Source organism: Spinacia oleracea, chromosome 6, assembly GCF_020520425.1.
Source record: "Spinacia oleracea cultivar Varoflay chromosome 6, BTI_SOV_V1, whole genome shotgun sequence".
Classification (NCBI taxonomy): Eukaryota; Viridiplantae; Streptophyta; class Magnoliopsida; order Caryophyllales; family Amaranthaceae; genus Spinacia; species Spinacia oleracea.
In genome coordinates, this window is record NC_079492.1 from 131,640,504 (window position 1) to 131,661,589 (window position 21,086).

General features: G+C 34.0%; 1 long non-coding RNA gene across 2 annotated transcripts; it reads right to left on the bottom strand.

Moving 5' to 3' along the window:
• Positions 1-472: 472 nt before the first annotated feature.
• Positions 473-5,623, bottom strand: LOC110778385 (uncharacterized). Of its 2 annotated transcripts, none has more exons than XR_002530794.2 (5): positions 5,407-5,623; positions 4,803-4,978; positions 4,621-4,676; positions 4,403-4,493; positions 473-902 (listed from the first exon to the last, which is right to left on the bottom strand). It is a non-coding gene; the product is annotated as an uncharacterized lncRNA (long non-coding RNA). The 2 variants fall into 2 exon arrangements; XR_002530793.2 differs by having other exon boundaries at positions 473-899; positions 5,407-5,622.
• Positions 5,624-21,086: the final 15,463 nt, after the last annotated feature.

The following is a 21,086-nucleotide window of genomic DNA, read 5'->3' on the forward strand; positions in this document are numbered from 1 at the left end:
TTAAAACGATTTTCGTAATATTTTAGTACACTACTACAAAAAAGGGCATAGAGTACTGTTGAAATACACTATATAGGACGCCTTAGAGGCGTTCTCCAACTCAGCGCACTATAAAGTTTATAAAATGGGTAAAAGAAGCGTTTTATATATCTAGTTATAAAATACAGTGATAAGAGATAAGCGTCCTCTATTCCCTTCCTAAAATCAGAAAATGAAAAAGGAATATAGAACGGTTAACGTACATAACCGTCTCCTATACTCTATAATAAAGCGCGCCTTCCGTACATAACCGTCCTCTATTCTTCGTGTTAAATATTGAGATACAGAACATCTTCCGTACATAGGCGTACTATATTCTACCCCTTGTTTTAATATTATTTAAAATAGCATGGACCCCTAAAATAGGATATTACGATTCTAGTATGTCAACCAAATCTAAAAAGATAAAAATAAAAATGATATCCACAGTATCTTTCCAAAAATAATTTCATTCAATAACAAAATAATATTATTCATTCAATAACAAAATCATATTATTCATTGATAAAATATAAATGATCTACACAAGGTACGGCAAATAATAAAATCCAATATCACTGTTTAAAAAAAAAGAAAAAAAGACAGCTGGAACAGATTCTGCAACAACAACAGCGTTTGCAGCAAGAACAGATTCTGCAGCAACAGCAGAAATGCAGGACTGAAACTGAGGTAACCATCTCCTTGAGCTAGCTTAAGTCACACTAGATCATCGTCATCATCATCTTGATCTTCATCGTTATTTGGTTGGTGATATTCGGTAACGTATGAGATCCACCTCTCCCTTAGCTCGTCAATCGTAGTTTGAGAATGCGTGGGACGGTGGGAGCTCTCATTGAACTTGTCATTAAACCTTCCTCTATCTGCTACAAAGGCAATAGGCTCAGTATGGGACGAATTCAAATTAAATTCAAGACGTTTAACTTTCCTACTACACTTATGACTCCATGAGATACACATTTCTCTAATATGCCAGTTACTGTACAGAAAATACAGGCGATGTTTCACACCTGAAGACAATGGGACAGAATATAGAGGCATATTATAGGAATATATGAGAAATGAATATTACAAAATGAGCCAAACTACATTGAGAAGAAAAAAAGATACAAATTTATTGTACTGATTCATTTTCATTGAATTCCAAGAAGAGTTAGTATACAACTGGTTAAAGAATAGTCAGAACACATAACAAAACATATAAATACAGAAAGGACCAGAAGCCTTTCCATCTAATGAAAAGGCTCTAGCTTAAGGCGCTAAGTATTTAGAAAAGCAAAGCTACTAGTAATGCATAACCATGCTCTAAAAGATATAAGGAAAAATTGATGGGAATAAGTCAACCTTTGCCCTATTTATTAATAATAAGTCTAACTTTTAATTATATCTGATTAAGTTAAATTTTTATACCCATTTATTTTTAACAAGTTGCATTAAAAAATTACCGATTGTAGTAGGTACCATGTATGACATGGCAGTGAAAAAATTATCTGTTGCGTGATTTTAAACTTTTTGGGTTCTTTTAAATTTTTTTTGTTTATTTAATTCTATCTTTTTTTCCCTTCCTCTTCTTTTAATTTCTTCATCTTCAGCGCCCCTCTTCTACTTCCCCTTTCTTCATAATCCCTCCATTAAACTTCATCCCTCCACTAAATTTTCCGCTTTTTCTTGTATTTCCAGTTTTTTTTCCAATATGGAGTATAAAAATCTCCCATCATGCCAAAACTTCAGAGTAACATCATCAAACACACCAGATTTCACGATAACGTGCAATTCAGTAATACAACGAGGTAAGTTTAACTAAAAAAAGAATTATTAAAGAATGGAAGAGAAAAATCCCCTGTTTTTGGTAATTTTGTGAAATTATTGCACTTAAAAAAGCTTAACAATTGCATTTATTAAAATTTTATACCATTTTAACGATTGCCACAATGCCCACAACAGCTACCATGGGTGTGAGAATGGTTTGGGTATGTAGTAGCCATTTGGTTGGGTACTCTAGCTACGGCCATGCCAATCAATTGAGCCCCAATTCAATTTAATTAACCCAAATCAATGGAGTATGAAATTTTGTTAATAATCCCCCCACCAACACCGAAATTTACCCAAGAATAAGAATTTAATTCCTATGATTAAGCAAATTTCCCTTTTAAGTAACAAAATTAACCCATAATTCAAAATAGTTAGGGTTAGCAATTTACACCTGCGAATTTTGCTTGGATTATGAATTAATTTCTCTTGATCTTTTATTGTTGCATCTCTATCACTTTTTCTCGATGATTACATCAATGAAGAAGAAGATGCCAAGGTGGGTGAAGCTTATTGGCTATGGCAGAAAACGACGATCGACAAACAATACTGAATGCTCTTATTTTATTTTATTTTTTCTATTTGTTGTTGTATAAGTGAGCAAATTGTAAAGTGGGTGGGTATTTGTCACAAGTTAATGCCACGCAGACACATTTTGGGAGTGGAAAGTGAAAGTTTACCGGTTCACAATTAATTTAGCCGGTTACCGGTTAATCAACTTGTTAAAAATAAATGGATATAAAAGGTTAACTTAACCAGATATAATTAAAAGTTAGACTTATTATTAATAAATGGGACAAAGGTTGACTTATTTCCATCAATTTTTCCAAAGATATAATGGTCACCTAAATTTAAGCTAAATTTTTTGATGTCAAGGTTTAATTAGGACCTCACAGTTCCATGAACTCTTAATTAAGCCAACATTTTGGTGTTTGTGGGTGTTTGAGAGGAAGAGCGTTGATTTGGTGTTGGCTTGTAATAGGCTGATGAACCTCCTGGGCGATTTTGAAGCCGCAAAAGAGCGAGACGAATGTGCTCCTTCCCACAGTGAAGCTCATACATGGACAGACCCAGCTACTGGTTTATTTAAACTCAATACTGAAGCTGCAGCAGCTACAAATGCTACGGGATATGGGATGGTTGCGAGGGATTCTGTTGGGGATGTGCTCATGTCTGCAGGCCAGAAAGGTTTTGGAAACTCAAGGATTTAGAAGCAAAACAAAGCTTCACGGCAGATTTGCTGGCAACAACATACAAGAAATCCTCCCTAGCTTTAGTAATACACAACTTTAAGTCATCTACATTACTATCTTCGATAATAAGATTATACGAAAAATCTCATAACTCAGCTCCTAACAAGATCAGGAAGTAAGGAGATCTACATCAGTGACTAAGCATGTATAATTGTATAGACATATCGTGACACTTGTAATCTCTTGTTTTTGCTAATAGAAGGTGCAACAAGGTTGTAACTTTTACCAGGTCCAAAAGCTCTAGCACAAACAATATGCATAATTCTAAATGAACTTATAAACAGATTTTTAGGAAACAAACAGTACCCTAAATATTGGAGCAATTAACCTGCCTCGACAGATTCAATGGAAAATGGACCAAATTACAATTTTAAAGTTTAAGATCACTAGATTGCTTGTATAAGATTGGGTTTTCTCTGTTTGCTAACCAAACACAAGCTTGAAAAGAGACTTTCTTGTACCAAATAGCTAGAACAAGCTCTAAAACTATGGTTTGATCGCCCGATCTTGGACGGTTCTGTTGACTAAAGGAAAAGAATGCTTTGTGTAAGGTGTATTCCTTGAAGTAAATCAATCTCACACCCCTTCCCCAATTCAACATAGTCCCAGATAAAACCATTGATTGATTTCGTATACGGACAAAAAAAAAAAATCTAGCAGATTGTGCTAATTATCATAAGGCTTCTCAATCTACAACTCATGAACATCTTAGTAGGGAAGATAGAAATTCGACGAAAGTAACGAAATCAATCATACAAAATTCGATGAAAGTAACAAAAAAGTGATGGATGAGAAGGATACCGATGAAAAAAAGTTGGTGATGTACGATTTGGAAGAAGAAACTTTTACTGATATTGTAGTTCAAGCCTTCAAGGCATTCTAGAGGATGAAAACTACACATAAAAGTACCGTTTCAAAGATTTCTTATTTATCAAGTATTGGTGGATTGATTTTATCACAAGAGCAATTTAGAGGACAACAACATCTAGGAAGGGGACGGGTAATGACAGAGGCACTATATTGCAGAGGTTAGGATGCCTGAATGGCAGTCGATTACAAGTCGATTACAGGCAGTACATTCAATCAACACAACCAGAATTAAAGTGATTTGATTTTCAAGAGCAGACATCCACCAAGGCATCAATAATTTAGTATAGTTATTTGCAGTGAAGTTTTCTGAAGGAATATAAGGCCCCAAAAAACGTTCTTATACCTCATTATTTTCATTGACCTTGTCGAGTTTGCAACAAAATCTGAATTCCTAAGACAAGTCATTTATTATCAAGCAACTCCAAGATACTTACTTGCGACAAATTTTATTCTCTAGGGTTGAATTTCCTAGCCAGGGCCATCAGAAAAGGCTCAATGGGAAGCAATGCCCTTCTGTTTGGTCTGCTGCATGCATTATTGATTACATATATGCAAAAGAAAAAAGGCAAACAAGAACATTTCAGTACAGAGGTCCAGCTAATTACAAAAACACGTAGGCCTGGTGACACAATCAAGTGAGAAAGAACAAAACCTCTTTTTATCTTCCATTGACACGGAAGGATATGAATATATGTTTGAAAGAAAGATCTGCATAAGAGTTTAACAAATATTATAGAAAACTAGAAAGATTAAACTTAGAACTTACATTAGAATTTACATATTATGTTGTGTTAATATTCTGGATTCTGGAATAGAATAAGCAGAAATGTGTACCTTCAAACCATCCTCATGGAAACCGTAATGGTAAGAACTCAGCTACGGCTAATATGGTGCACGCCCCCTCCTTCTAATTTACCTAGACTGCAGCATATAAGGCAGACAACATCACAACACCAACACATTTGCAGGACAAAAACCCCAACTGCAGATCATCTGATAAACGTCACAACCTGCAAATTACAATTTAATTTGAACTGCAGATCAACTGCAAATTACAATTACAACTGAAAATTACAACTGCAGATCAACCATGGCTTCTTTCCCAAACTAATTTAAATTTAATTTGAGCTAAATAATACATCTAAAGGAAAATCAATTTATTTGGATTGAATTCAATAAATTCATTCGACATTAATTCTACCTACATTAGTAATTCGATATTCCACACATGTATTCATTAAGAGGCAAATAATCGACAAAATTAATCCGACCTAAAATTTTATACGTATATCTATCTATACAACAAGAATTCCTAGCTCATTTATGGCAATTACAAACTAGAATTCCTATTCAAATATTCCAATTTGATAAAAAAAAATTAACATTCAAATCCCTAAATCATTAGTTGCAAAATTAGGTAAAACAACATTAAGCATACCGATATCGAATTGAAGGCAACGATGGTACAAACGGCGTTCAACGGAGGCTAGGAAGCGGTCGGAAGGCGTTGCAATGGAGCGGCGGTGCAGATCTGCGTCGGGAGGTTTGTTCCACTTCAGTTTTGCGGGAGTATTGAAGGAAATTTTGGTTTTTTTTTACTCTGTTAGTTTTAGGGATTTTTCCTTTAACTGGGTATTAAAACTCTTATTTTGTTCTTTATTTAGGATGAGCGTCATATAGAGAATATTCGTATATTTAGGTTTATTTTTTTTATTGTAAAATATTTTGTAAAAGAATATAAAACGCCTATCTTGGACACAGTTTTATATTTTTAAAATTTTTTAACTTTAATTAATTATTTTTAATATAATAAAAAATACATAACGGTTGAGAAAGGTAGCCGTACTCTATTCTTTTCTTCACACAACTGTTATAATTGAAATGCGTACTCTATACTTCTATGAAACGCTTAGCAAACTTAAGCGTTCTCTATTCAGCGTTTCTTATTCCAGCTTTTGTAGTAGTGGTAGATAGATATATCAAATGGAAAAATTGGCATATTAAGTATATAAAATATGTAATACGTATAGGATGAAAATTTCATATTAAATGATTCGATGAGTATGTTCAGGATTATTAATTATGCATTTTCTTTATAAGAGAAATATATCGATTAAAAAATAATTTTAGATATCCGTATCTGTGCATGCACGGGATCTAATCTAGTATACTCCCTCCGTATTTATTTAAGGGATACACTTGCCTTTTTCGGCCGTATTTATTTAAGAGATACACTTGCCATTTTTAGTAACTTATCAACCCAACTATCTAATTAAATAATACATATAATTTACCCTATCACCCACCATCCTATTAAACAAATAATTTCATAAACCCACCCAACCCTCCACCCACCAAAATGACATGGTCCCCACATGTTTAATTATTAAAATATCTATCCAACCCCACTTGCTTTATTATTTTATTTCATTCAATTATTCTTCTTAATACCCGTGCCCGACCAAGTGTATCTCTTAAAAAAATACGGAGGGAGTATTAAAAAGCGTTGTGAAAACGTATTTGTGTCAAGTAGTATTCTTCACTTTACGCCACATCATCCACTCATCAAGTGTTTTATGTCATGAACAACGAAAAATCACTACAATGAGGTTCGAACACTAGACCACAAGTCCACAAGTGTGGATGGCAACTCTTATTACCATCTTATATAACCAACCACCAATTGTGGTTTATCTTTTCATATTAATTAATAAATAAATGTTAACATGAAGTCTAAAACAAATAAATTATTATGTGACTTTTTATTTTCAATTGCCTAATTTGGATAAAAATAAAAACAAAGCATTGGGACAACCATGAATAAACGTGATGTCATAAGTCTTATAACAAATCAACTGTAGATATGTCATGCATGGTTGCATATATATCTAATTTGGTGTTATTATTTGGTTCCACTAGAAAACCAATTGTAAGCTAGATGATCTAATTGAAAAATGACTTGACATGAAAAATTACGTAGTGTGTGTGTAGTTGATGAACTTAATGGATGTTTCTCACTTTATAGAATACATGTATTTTGGTCAAATATTGAGGTTTAAATCTAAAATTTTAACCATTCAATGTAGCAATCGGGCATCGCCCCAGCCACACACTAGTGATAATATCTATTACATTATACTAAAACATACACCAGGAGTGACATGTGTCACTTTTTGGTGCAAAACTTTCCCGCAAAAAATATTTTCCTAAAAATATATCAACTTTATTTCTTTTTTATTTTCCATTCTTTTAACTGTTTATGTATTGGAAAAATATTGGAATATAGAATATGACAATTAATAAATACCACGTAATAATAATTTACTCAAAATGATTTTGGTAATATTTTTAGTAAGATGTATTAAATAGAGTTAGCATATAAAATGTGTAATCCGTAATGGGATAAAAATTGCATATTAAATGATTAAATTAATTATGTTTAAAATTTATTAATTATGCAGTTTCTTTAGGAGGAGAAATACATCAGTTAAACATTTTATATAAAAAAAAGTTAACTAATAATTTTATATATCCGTGCGTGCATAAGATCTAATCTAATTAAAAATATGTTATTTGAACTTATTTTGACGTATTCTAAAGAAAAGAGGTTTAGATATGATAAGTGTATTTAAATGAGTTCAAATAAATATGTATGTGTCCATAAAATATAAAACCAAATAGAGAAAGCTAAACCAATCAAATTCACAAGCAAATTCATATGAAACAAGATAATCTAATTCTCCTAATGAAATAAGATATCTAATTATGTGATCTCCTAATGAAATGAGATATCTAATTATGTAAACTCACAAGCACACTCCAAACGTATAAATATGCTTTACACCATTTCGGTCAACATCATATCTGCCACGAAATAGGCACTTTGATTTCATGTCTTTTTTGATAAATTACACTTTCACACTCTCGTGAACAGGAAGGATACTGCTTAACTTCTTTCTTGAAACCCTAATAGAATCTCCAACGATGTTGAAATTCACACAAATTCGATCCCTCACCTTAATTAAATTATGGGGGAAAGATAAGAAATTACTGAATTTGAATCTTTTTTTCTTATGAGAGTTGACGATGTAGTAATACAACACCAATAATTTGAAACTACTGAAATTTGTAACCCCAGATTTGTAAATATGTGTTCCCTACAACATGAAGAGCCTCCAAAAATCCGGGGCGATAAATAAGAGACAATGGTATTCTGATATTTACACTATACTAAACCGGGTCCATAGCATGGACCAGAGTATTATAGGCATTACAATTTTCTTAGCAACTGAAAACAAGTGACTGTCACGTGCGGTTGCGTGTAGTATATAAACTAATTTGAATTAATTTTATTTCTTTTTTTGCGCGTTTCAACTTCCTGCAATTCTCTCTCAATTTATCTCTCCTCTCTCAATTGTTTCTCAATTTCCCTCTTTCATTCAGTTTCATCAATAATTTCTAGGTTTTGTGTCCAAATCAACTCAAAAATCATCAAAAAAATCACTGTGTTGTTTGAATTTCTGTTACAATGGTGAAAAAGAAGGCAATTACTGTTTCAAAAAAGGACATTGTCGTCGCTTCGTCGGATCAACCGGCGAATGAAGTTGTTCAAACTCGTCCGCGGCGTAATCAACCTTCTGGTATGTTTTTGAAGTGATTTCAGTGGTTTTTTTGAGCGATTTGATTTGCATGTTGTTTTGCTGAAATTAAGTTTTGTGTTTGTAATCAACCTTCTGGTATGTTTTTGAAGTGATTTCAGTGGTTTATTTTTTGAGCGATTTGATTTTCATGTTGTTTTGTTGAAATTAGGGTTTGTGTTTAATATAGTTAGTATATGAATGATATAGTTACCTTTATTTTATTTTTTGAAGTGTTTTTATAGTTACCTTAATGTTCGTTGTGGTTATTTTAGTAGTAGTTTTTACATTAATTATATTTTTAACAACAGTTACTATTATTTTAAAATAGTAACTATGTGTTTAAAATAGTTACTATGTGTTTAAAGTTGTTACTATGTGTTTAAAATAGTTACTATGTGTTTACAATAGTTACTATGTGTTTAAAATACTGACTATGTCTAAAATAGTTACTTTGTTATAAATAGTTACTATGTCTAATTAACAGTTACTATGTCTAAGAAATAGTTACTATGTACTCAATGATTTAAACAGTTACTATATATCTACAATAGTTACTATATGTTATAAATAGTTACTATGTCTAATAAATAGTTACTTCGTTACAAATAGTTACTATGTCTAATAAACAGTTACTATGTCTAATAAATAGTTACTATGTGTTATAAATAGTTACTCTATGATTTCAAAGGTTACTATATGTTTGTAATAGTTACTATATCATCCAAATGGTTACTATATTCTGTTATGATTGCTATATGATTTTAATTGTTACTATATGATTGTAATGGTTACTATATAGTAATATTTTGTCTTATAATTGTTTTGTTTTCAGTTGCTAAGGATTCTATGGGCATAAAAAAGAACAAAAAGGTTGACAAGCGCAAAACAAAAGATATTGAGCTTCAACCTGAAATCGAACCAATTGAAGAACCAGAATCTAATCAACTAGCTTTACAAAATTCTGCTTTGGTTGACGTTGCACATCCTGAATCTTATCAACTTCAGTCACAAGTTCTGAAAGAAGTTGGTGATGATGGCTTGCCAATTGTGTAAGTGTTAATTTAATTTATATATAGTTACTATATGTTTTAAGTAGTTACTATATCTTTGTAATAGGTACATACTATCTTTATTTTGTAAACAGATACTATATGTTCTAAATAGTTACTATATGTTTTTAAATAGTTACTCTATGTTTAAACATGTACTATATGTTCTAAATAGTAACTATATGTTTTAAATAGTTACTATATGTTTTAAACATTTACTATTATGATTCCAAAGGTTACTATATGTTGTTAATAGTCACTATATGTTCTAAACAGTTACTATATCTTCTAAATAGTTATTATATGTTATAAATAGGTTCTATGTGTACTATGTGTACTATAGTTACTATATTATTTGAAAGGTTACTATATGTTTTAAACAGTTACTATATCTTCTAAATAGTTACTATATGTTTCTAATAGTTACTGTATGTTTTAAACAGTTACTATGTGTTCTAAATAGTTACTATATGATATATAAAGCTGACTTACTTTCATTATTCATTTTTTTCAGGTTTAATTTTGATACACAATGTTCAGGAGGATCTTTAATTAAAGACTTCTCTCCTGATCAAAAGGCAGCTGTTCAAGAGATAGGGTTTGGAGGATTGTTAGGCCTTCAATTAAGTCGAAAAAACACTCAGATGATGTACTAGTGCATCAAGTGCTTTGATGGTGTGAGTTCTCTGTTTACAATCAGTGATTCCAAGCAATTTGAAATCACTGATTATGATGTGTACGATTTGTTTATGCTCCTCCTTTCTGAGCTGGAGGTTGAAGGGGTTAAACGTGGGCGCAATTCCACTAATCCTAATTTTGATTTGAAGATCAAGTGGAGAAAAGAGTTCGGTTTTGAAGAGGTCAATGCTCAAATTCCTCTAAGGTTGCTTGAGGAAAGGATTAAATTGTTGACAGATGGTGGTGATCTGTTTAAACAATTATTTGTTTTTGATGCTTTCTCTACATTTTTTACACCAACAGCCAATAGGACTGTAGATTTGAGATTGGCTAAGGCTTTGGAAGATCCTAAAATGATTCCCAATTACAATTGGTGTAAATACGTTCTTGACGTATTATGTGAGGAAACAGTGAAATTTAAAAATTGTTTATTGAAAGGCAAAGATCAAAAGACATTTGAAGGCTGTGTTGTGTTTTTGCAACTTGTGTATTTTCAGAGGATTAAGTTTAGGAATTCCAGTGGTATTCCTGATCAATTACCTCTTATTCAGCATTGGACATCGAAGATGGTAACCGATCGGATTCATGCTGAAAATGCCAATATGAGTGCATTATATGGTTCTGGAATTTTGGAGAAGGAGAAGTATCAAATTTCCAAAAAGTTTGTTTTTGTTGATGGTCAAATAGATTTGACACAAATAAAATCTATTTCAAAAGAAAATGAAGCTGGCAGCAGTGGGGGAAGAGCTGAACAACCCTATGTTGGCCGTCGAATTCCAAGTCGACGTCCTAGGATTCTTCAGTTTGAAATCCCTGAATCTCATCCTACTGATGAAGAAATTTTCTCTAAAGCCACTGATGTAAGTTTACTTTATTATTGATATATTTGTCAATATATAGTATAGTTATTTTTTATATGCTATTGTTATCTTTTATACACTATTGTTATCATTATCTTTGGTTTAGTAAATGTAGGTATATATAGTTATCTTTTATATTCTATAGTTATCTTTTATGTACTATAGTTATCTTTCATACACTAAGTTACCATTACTTTGTTTTAATAAACAGTAACTATATGTTTTAAACAGTTACTATATGTTATAAATAGTTACTCTATGTTTTATATACTATAGTTATCTTGTGTATACTATAGATATCTTTTATATACTATAGTTACCTTTTATTTACTATAGTTATCTTTTATTTTCTATAGTTATCTTTTATATTCTATAGTTACCTTTCATATACTATAGTTAACTTTTATATAGTTATCTTTATATACTATAGATACCTTTTCTTATAATATTTTTTGTACTTTTAATTAAATTTTCATAGTATGTTCCATATTTAAATTTATGTATTTTGTTTTTTAGGATTTTCATGGTCAGTGGTTGTTGATGAAGAGAGACTTGGATGTAGTTTCAGCCATCCATGCTGAAGAGCTGTTCAAATTAAAGGCTTCAATGCCTTCGCAGAACCATGGCGATGATATTTTGGAAAATTCCACTTATCAAAAGATGGTTGATGAGTTGGTGGAGATTCATCAACTGGTGAAGAATCTACCAAATGGATGGGATGATATTTTTGGTTCAAGTAACAATCCAGTTGTTACCGTTGCCCCTCAACCTTCTGTCGTTGTTCCAACTGAGCCTGCAAGTTTGTGTACTGCTGCTATTGTTGATGCAACAACATCTACCCAAGCATTTATTCGAGAAGTTGATCCTGACACTCAAATACATGAAGTTCTTGATTCTTTGAAAAGCAAAGCTAAAGAAACTACGGAGGATGATGATGATAAAATGGAAGAATATGAGCGCGTGTGGGATGCATTTCAAAAATGCATCATTAACAACCATGCTGTATCAAGAGTGAATGCCAGTGTCTATGGCATAGAGGAAAATGTGATGTTTATGTCTCCGTTTATGATAGCATTTGAAGATTTAATGAGGCATCTTCCAACATTTGTTCAAGAAGTTGTGGACTTTGCTGCTTTGACTGATGGAGAAGGTATTTTGAATGAGTAAGTAGAAGTGATAGTTACTCTTCATTTTATATAGTTACTCTTAATATGTTATAGTTACTCTATAGTTATCTTTTATACACTATAGTTATCATTATCTTTGGTTTAGTAAATGTAGGCATATATAGTTATCTTTTATATTCTATAGTTATCTTTTATGTACTATAGTTATCTTTCATACACTAAGTTACCATTACTTAATTACCCTAAGTATCTCAGGATCTACAGTTAATATAGTTACTCTTTATATGTTATAGTTACTCTATATTTAACATAGTTACTTAAGATCTATTGATTGTTATAGTTACTCTACAGTTCATATAGTTACTCTTTATTTGTTATAGTTACTCTATATTTAACATACTTACTTAGGATCTATTGATTGTTACCTTTCATAAATTATAGTTACTTTATTATAAATATAGTTATCTTATATGTGATAGTTACTCTTCATTTTATATAGTTACTGTTTATATATTATAGTTACTCACAGTTAATATAACTCCTGTTTATATGTGATAGTTACTCTACAGTATATAGTTCCTCTTTATATGTGATAGTTACTCTTCATTTTATATAGTTACTCTTTATATGTTATAGTTACTCTATATTTAACATTGTTACTTAAGATCTATTGATTGTTATAGTTACTCTACAGTTTATATAGTTACTCTTTATATGTTATAGTTACTCTATATTTAACATACTTACTTAGGATCTATTGATTGTTATAATTACTCTACAGTTAATATAGTTATTCTTTATATGTTATAGTTACTATAAGTTAAATGTAGTTTATATCTTATATAGATTATTTCGTTATGTGAAGTTACTCTATAATTAATATAGTTACCTTTCATAAATTATAGTTACTTTATTTTAAATATAGTTATCATTATATGTGATAGTTACTCTTTATTTTATATAGTTATTGTTTATATATTATAGTTACTCACAGTTAATATAACTCCTGTTTATATGTGATAGTTACTCTACAGTATATAGTTCCTCTTTATATGTGATAGTTACTCTTCATTTTATATAGTTAGTCTCTATAGTTTATAGTTACTCTACAGTTACTATAAGTCTTGTCTACATGAGATAGTTACTCTACATAAAACATAGTTTCTCTTTGTGTGTTATAGTTACTCTACGTTAAATATAATTCCTCTTATATGTTAGTTACACTACTGCAATTATAATATGTTAACTATATCAACATAACAGTTACTATATATATATTAAGAGATACTATATCATACCTACTTCAATACATTGATTTGCAACCATAACTTGCTGAGATGTGCCTTCAACTTCATCTTCAACGTCATATACTTCTCTATGATTCTCTAAATTTTCTAAAATAATAATAATTACTCAATGAGTATGAAAGTTACTATAATTCTTCGTAGTTAGTTATTAGGATTCGAATATTACCGTCATAATTATACAATTTTTCTTCTATTGCACGATTTAAATCGATATTCAAATCGATTAAATCGTCCTCCATTGTTGAAGCTCGAAGAGAGAGAAGCTGTTGGAGGAGAGAGAAGTTGCTGCTGGAGGAGAGAGATTTCAATTTTAGGGTTTCGCGCATTCTGTTATTTTGAAACACGTGATTTCAAACGATTCAACGCTGCAAAATTACTTAATTACCCTGGTCCATGGTAACCTTATGGTGAACCGGGTCCATACAAGCGGAATTGGTATTCTGAACGTACCATCAAAGTTTTCACATTATGATATGCAAATAGAAACTAACATAAAATGTATCGAACCTCCAATGTCATATGATGATCTCCAGATTCTCCATCAACAACCAAGGCTCTCGTAACGTGCAAATTACAAGATTGTATTGTTTTAATATGGTACTCCGTAATTTATATGCTTTGTAAACTCTTTTATTTATGTAAGTTTAAAGCTGATGTAAAAGAAAATATAATAAACCGTAATTCAATTTTTTATGAACCAAGCAAAATTACAAAAAATGATTTGTTAGCTTCCCCAAATAACCGAATATTCTACTTCTCTAACACCGGATCTATGTCAGCACACACTATGTTTTCTGGATATTTTGTTTTTCTTTTAAATTTGCGTCATTCTTCAACCGTGAATAAATTTGGGAAAAATCAATGTCAGCAATTTGTGCCAAAAAAAAACAACTTATGCCGCCCAATTCACGGTAATACAATTTTAGTTACGGACTTATGGACTTAATTAAAGCTTGTGATATCACACGTGAAGATGGTCGTAAACTTACGGTGATAAAACAAAAAGTTATAATCTTTTTGTATATGGTAAACACATGTTTTAGTTTTTTAATCGATAAAACAATTGCCATATAACGATAAACGAGCCTTAAATGTGCATAAATTGATCAAAGTAGACGAGAATGAGGATTGGCAACATAATAATAATGTTAATCATGTAAATGGTTTAGAATGACTATTTTTTGGTTCATTAGTTGAGAGTTGGGAGCGAAAACGACTATTTTAGTCAAAATATGACATATAACGATCAAACTAGTATTAAATATGTATAACTTGACCAAAGTAAATGAGAATGAAGATTGACAACCTAATACTAAGTATATTGAACGCGCAGAAGGTTTATAATTCCTATTTTGGTTCATTAGTTGAGGGCTGGGAACTTGATAGCGAAAATGTGCCTAATATAAGGTTCATTTGGTATAACTATGTTCATAAGTTATTTACATTGCATTTGCATTCGTTTTGATGGTTCATGCCAATTATAGGCAAATAGTTCTTGTTAACTAATTCCTAGCTTAAAATTACATCATAAGTATACTATTTTATGTACCTTTTCCAGAACCTTCAAAAAAAATGTACCTTTTCCAGATCTTCAATTTCCTTGCAACTTTGGACTAAGTCATGCATTAATTTCATCACGTAATAGCCACACTCGACCCCACCCTCTTGTGGGGCGCACTAGATTAAAGAGAACATGAATTACATAAGGTTGCATCAAAAAAATAAAAAGAATGAGATAAGGAAATGTATTTCTTTTGGCCGTAGAATAAGAAGCGAACAAATTATTTACCTTAACTGATTTCCATTGAGGAATTGCGCTTTTTTGGACATTAATTTTCTTCAACGCTCTACAATTCCACAATTAATTGAAAGTTAATTAACATTCAATACTTGAATGTAAAATATGGTTGCAAGTTTTATTTGATATGTACAAAAAACTTAATATGCAATGTACCTATTCAATAGTGACCTGACCAACAAGGGTTGCAATGGATCTAGACGGCAAGAATTAAATTGATAAAATGTATGGCTTGTGTGAGGGGGTCGAAAAAGCACGAGGCTAATGCGTGACCTCGTCCCTCGTGGGTGTGACGCTTCTTTTTGTCAAATCAAGTGTAATTGGATTTCCTGTGAGTTTACACCCAATTGACTAGTAATATAGGACTCGCCATTCAGTTTTTAACGACAATGAGAAAAACTGAAAAAATCCGGTTATCGTGACATAAAGGGAGTGCAATTATGTTTGACCACGACGGCCGTAGGTTCCCTTGTGATCCCTGGTGGTGGGGATCGCTCAACGTACACCCGCAGGGTAAAGATTGAGGGTTCGGGGGACTGTAACTACCGAGAGGAGTACTCGCTTTTCGATAACTCCAGAGGCAGGATATCCTTACTAGCTCAGCATAAATAATTGAAGGGACATGCGTTAACTATTAAACTAATCTGAGTCGATTTTAACAATATGCAACATATAGTACTAGATCGAACGCGATTATCTGATTTAGATTGTTTTAAGGGACCTAGCATGATAATCCAATTTCCCAAAAATATCATATTTATTAAGCGTGATCGAACAATCAGATTTTAGTTAGTTTAACAGTTCATAAAAGGGTGAGGAAAGCAATTAAACCATGGAAAAGTGACACATTACGACGCACCCTTGAGAGGTGCGTCACGGTTCTCAGAAAACTAACCACTTTGACTTTGCTATTTCTCCTTTTATTTAACGAATCTCAAATTATGGGACGGGATACGTTCTGTTCGATTTATGGATCGATTGCGACAGAACGCGTGATCAGTTTTGCAGCGTGAGGCTTAGTCTTAGGGGTTTAGAGTCAATACTCAGAATATAATTGTGTGTTGTTGTGTCCTTTTCACGTCGAACTTAAGGTCCTATTTATAGAAAAGAGTTCGTGGAAAGATAGAATTGCAGAACTCTAATCCACGAGGAATTAGGAAAAAACACGTACCAGGTATTTTCAGCGCCCAGGCCTAGGCGCCGAAGATTTCGGCGCCCAGCTCTGGGCATTGAAAATAGGATCCAGGCAATTTCAGCGCCCAGGGCTGGGCGTTGAAATTGCTGTTTGGGCCGTTTCTTTGTCAGATTCGGACTCTTAGAATCCGAAGTGTATGAGACTTAATCGAGTCTTTTAGTGCGTATTAATTTTATGACGGAATGCGTCTGGGCCCGTTACGAACTCTAGGCTCGTTAGGATTTCGATCAATACGTTACTCTTATTTTCGAATCGTATTAGGAATAGGATTCTCTCGCAGTTTCTATCTCATTTAGGATTTATGTTGGAGTGCAACACCTAATTCTGACAGGTTTCTATCTTTTATGACTTGCCACTTTTAACAGCTGCCCATTACGGCAGTTACTATTTTTAGCAGGTTTCCATAAATAGCAGGTTTCTATAAATAGCAGGTTTCGGGTGAAATGAAAAGGGGAATTGAGATTCATTATTTTATAGGAGATGCGTTGTCAAGTGGAGATTTATGTTTTCATCATCGAACCTTTCCCTTTCGGGAATAGGGACAAAAGTAGGTGTCTACAGTTAGCCCCCACTTTGACTGAGTCTCGGGATGAGACGATGGTCAAAGTACTGGACGGAGTGCGCCACACAAGCCATGGTGTATGTGACCTGTTTTGCGAGGGTCTCACGAGCCCCCGAGTGATAACATTTGACTTAAGGGTCATCACTTGAAATGCCGACATATCCCTCACGTGTCATTGGGATTTGTCAACGGACAGTATAGAATACTCCCTCACTTTGTCATTGGAAGTATCTAAAGAGGCGTAGAAACTCCATCACTTTGTCATTGGGAGTAGCTACAGATGTTTTCGAAATCAATGCTATAAAGTGTAATTGGGCCTGGCCAAGCCCAACCACGAGGTAAAAATGTTTTTACTGATTCTCATTTTCAGGGTTAGCTAAACAAGAAAAACCCCCTTGTTTTTATGGGACGTAAAACGAAGGAAAATCCAGCACATCGTTCTTTTTTGGAAGAACGGAAAACCAATCCTTTAAATTTTGGAAAAAGGGAAAACCAATCTCATCGTTCTATTTTGGAAAAACGGAAAACCAATCCTTTAATTTTTGGAAAAAGGGAAAATCGATCTCATCGTTCTTTTTTGGAAAAACGGAAAACCAATCCTTTAATTTTTGGAAAAAGGGAAAACCGATCCTTTAATTTTTGGAAAAAGGGAAAACCGATCCTTTAATTTTTGGAAAAAGGGAAAACCGATCCTTTAATTTTTGGAAAAAGGGAAAACCGATCCTTTAATTTTTGGAAAAAGGGAAAACCGATAAAGGTTATCGCTGCAGCGACTAAGGACCTGCGCGGTTAGTGACGCAGACCCCGCCGGCTAAAGATGGCGAGCCTGTCCGCTAAGGGTGGACACCCCGTCCGATAGAAGTGGACGAATCTGTTTTTGAAATTTGAAAATAAGGACCTAAGCGGTTTGTGACGTAGACCCCGCCGGCTAAAGATGGCGAGCCTGTCCGCTAAGGGTGGACACCCCGTCCGATAGAAGTGGACGAATCTATTTTGAAATTTGTTTGTGCTTTTTAAAAATAAGGACCTACGTGGTTTGTGACGTAGACCCCGCCGGCTGAAGATGGCGAGCCTATTTTGAATTTGAAGACTTTATTTTTCGAAACTGAGGACCTGCGCGGCTAGTGACGCAGACCCCGCCCGCTGAAGGTGGGCGAGCCCTGTCCGCTAAGGGTGGACGCCCCGCTCGCTAGAGGTGAGCGAACCTGAATTCGTATTTTTGATTTGGGATTCGCGTGCCGCGGTCTTGCCTGATTGAGGTGGACAAGTCCCTATTTCATTTTTTTTCTTGTGATTTCTCTTGAGAATTTCTTTTCATTCATTCTTGCAGGAGCGAATTCTTTCGAGGGATGCTCGGATTTAGTTGCAACCTGAATGTGGGTTTCCAGGTGGGGCGTTGAAAGTGTTGTTTGGGCTGGTCTTTTGATGACACGGTTGGCCTTTTGTTCATTCGTTTATTTCACTTGGAAGTTCTATGTATTCTCTTTTCTTTTGTTTTTTCTTTGTTTTTAGAACGTGATGATTTTCTTGAGAAGCCGTAGCCGATTGGTGGACTACGGTGCTTGTCGCTTTGGGGCGATTATTTTAAGGAACTGTTGCTCTTAAGGCGTACAGTTATTGTGATAGTTGGGCGAGTCTATATGGCCCGAGGAACATACCTTGAGGCGTAAGACTTTGACCGCTCTTGTTGTTGTATATTTTTCCTTTTGAACGCGTTCGTGAATGTTCGATACTTAGAATGATGATATGTATGTGCGAACGAGCGTTCATAGAATGGCCGTTGCGTAAGGTCCATTAATCAGTTTGCTTGAACCATTTTTTTTTTGAGCAATGACTTATTTTGAATAGTTTGCTTAGAAGTTTTGGTAGGGTTCAGGCCCATTCACGAGGTGGGCTCAAGCATCGTGCCCTTTCGACCGTTCAAACATTTTCTTCGAGATTTTTTATTTTGCTATGGTCGTTTCGTAGCTTGGAGCCCCCAAGTATGCACATTGGGATGTTTCCTTTTGGCGTACGATTTTTGTAGGTTCTTTTGAGAAAGATGCCTTGGGGTTCCGCTCGTGTAGGTGCGAGCTATCCCTTCCGTGGTAGGTAATGTTTTGCTACCTTTAATCCTTAATGTAGAAGTCGTGTGGCTTGCATTTTGAATTTGGGAGATAAGTAGTCTTTGCCTCTTTTACACATGCTCTTTGGTCGTGCCCGCATTAGTGCAATATGCCTTACTCTCTTTTTTAGACTTGTACCGTGGGATAGTTGAACTTATGGTGCGACATAGGCTTGTGTGGCCTACCAACATGTTTTAGAACATTTCTCCAGGTGTTGGGATATCATTATTATTTTTTGCATTGGAGTACTTCATCACGCCTAGTTCAGGTGCTCGAACAAGGGTAGCACATTATGTGTGGGTTTGCGCGGCTTATTACTTCGTTCGATGCGAGGATTCATAGGTGTTTCTTTCTTATTTTTATATCTGGGCAAAACTTGGCTAGCAGAAAGATTCAGCGCCCAGGCTGGGGCGTTAAAGATATCGGCGCCCAGCTCTAGGCGTTGAAAATGATTTCTGGGTATATTTTGGCAGTTCTTATCCTTGATTTTTTTCTTTCGCTTTTGCTTTGGAACGAGGTAGACTGTGTAACGGGCGCTTGTAGGGCGAGCGTTATGTGCAGTAGTTTGATCGGAGTTTTGGTGACTCGCGATTTACAGTTACCCTTGATAGTGGGGTGACTTCATATATTCTAAGTAGTGCTTTAGAATTTGGGAGGGGTTGTAGCCATTCTAAGGTTTGTTTTTTACAATTAATGCTTAGGATTGTTCCCCTATGATGTATGTATAGCATTAGCGTCGAGAATTTACGATAAAATCGTCATTTCGATCATTTTTAGAGTGTTTTTCTCAAGCCCCCAATTGTAGCTACGGGATTGGTTTGATGCTATAATGCTTGGCATACGTTTTTATGCATTCATGATGACATGGATCATGAATAGTTTGAACCAGACTCGTTTAGTGCGAGGTACGTTCGCGTAGTGATTTGCTACTTCTTTTGTAAATGTCGTATTGTGCGACATTGCCATGGTCAAGGTAGTCACATGTTGAAGTGTGCCTTGACCAAAAGCTAGGTGCCTTTCTTTACCCATAATCATATTCAGAAATCTTTTTTGACTCACTTGCAACATCGAAGATAAACACATACTTAGCTTACACCAACGACACTTTATTATGTTCGAAGAAGTCTTTTGAAAATTATTTGAAATTTATTTAAAATCCGAATCATACTGTGTACAATCCGAGGTGTCTTAAGTAGGTTGACTTATAGAAGGGTTCGTACAGGATTACATGAGTGAATCAAAATACTGTTACGATTTTTGGAATGCTGTCTAAGGATTTGCTGGAAGCCAGGGTGCAGGCGTCAAGATATACTTGTGCCCGTTCGGCATATGCTTTAGGCTTTTAGGGCCGTCTTTTCCAGAATTGCGGGAATATAAACCGTTTTCAGATTGACTTAGATTTACTTGGTGTATGTCTGTACAAAAGGTCGAGGTATACTTAGTTCTTTCCCTAGCTCTTCCATTTCAATTTTTTTTAGCCCCCAGTTGCTATTATGTCTTCCCATTAATGATGCTTTCAGATTTCGATTTTAGATGCCCGTGTCACATGTCTGAGTAGGGTGAGCCTCGGTTAACTGCCAAGTCCTATTGGAAATGTCTTATTTTTTCCAAAGGGGATTAGCAAGCATTTGAATTACCATGAACGGGTGCCCTGAGTTCGAAGGAACGATGGGGTGATGCCGTAGAACAATCCTCTTTATTGCAAGCTTACTGCCTTTACTACTTGTCGGCGACTATGACTGTGTCTAGTGGTGAAAGAAGGTCTTTAGGCGAACGACTATGTCTAGTGGTGAAAGA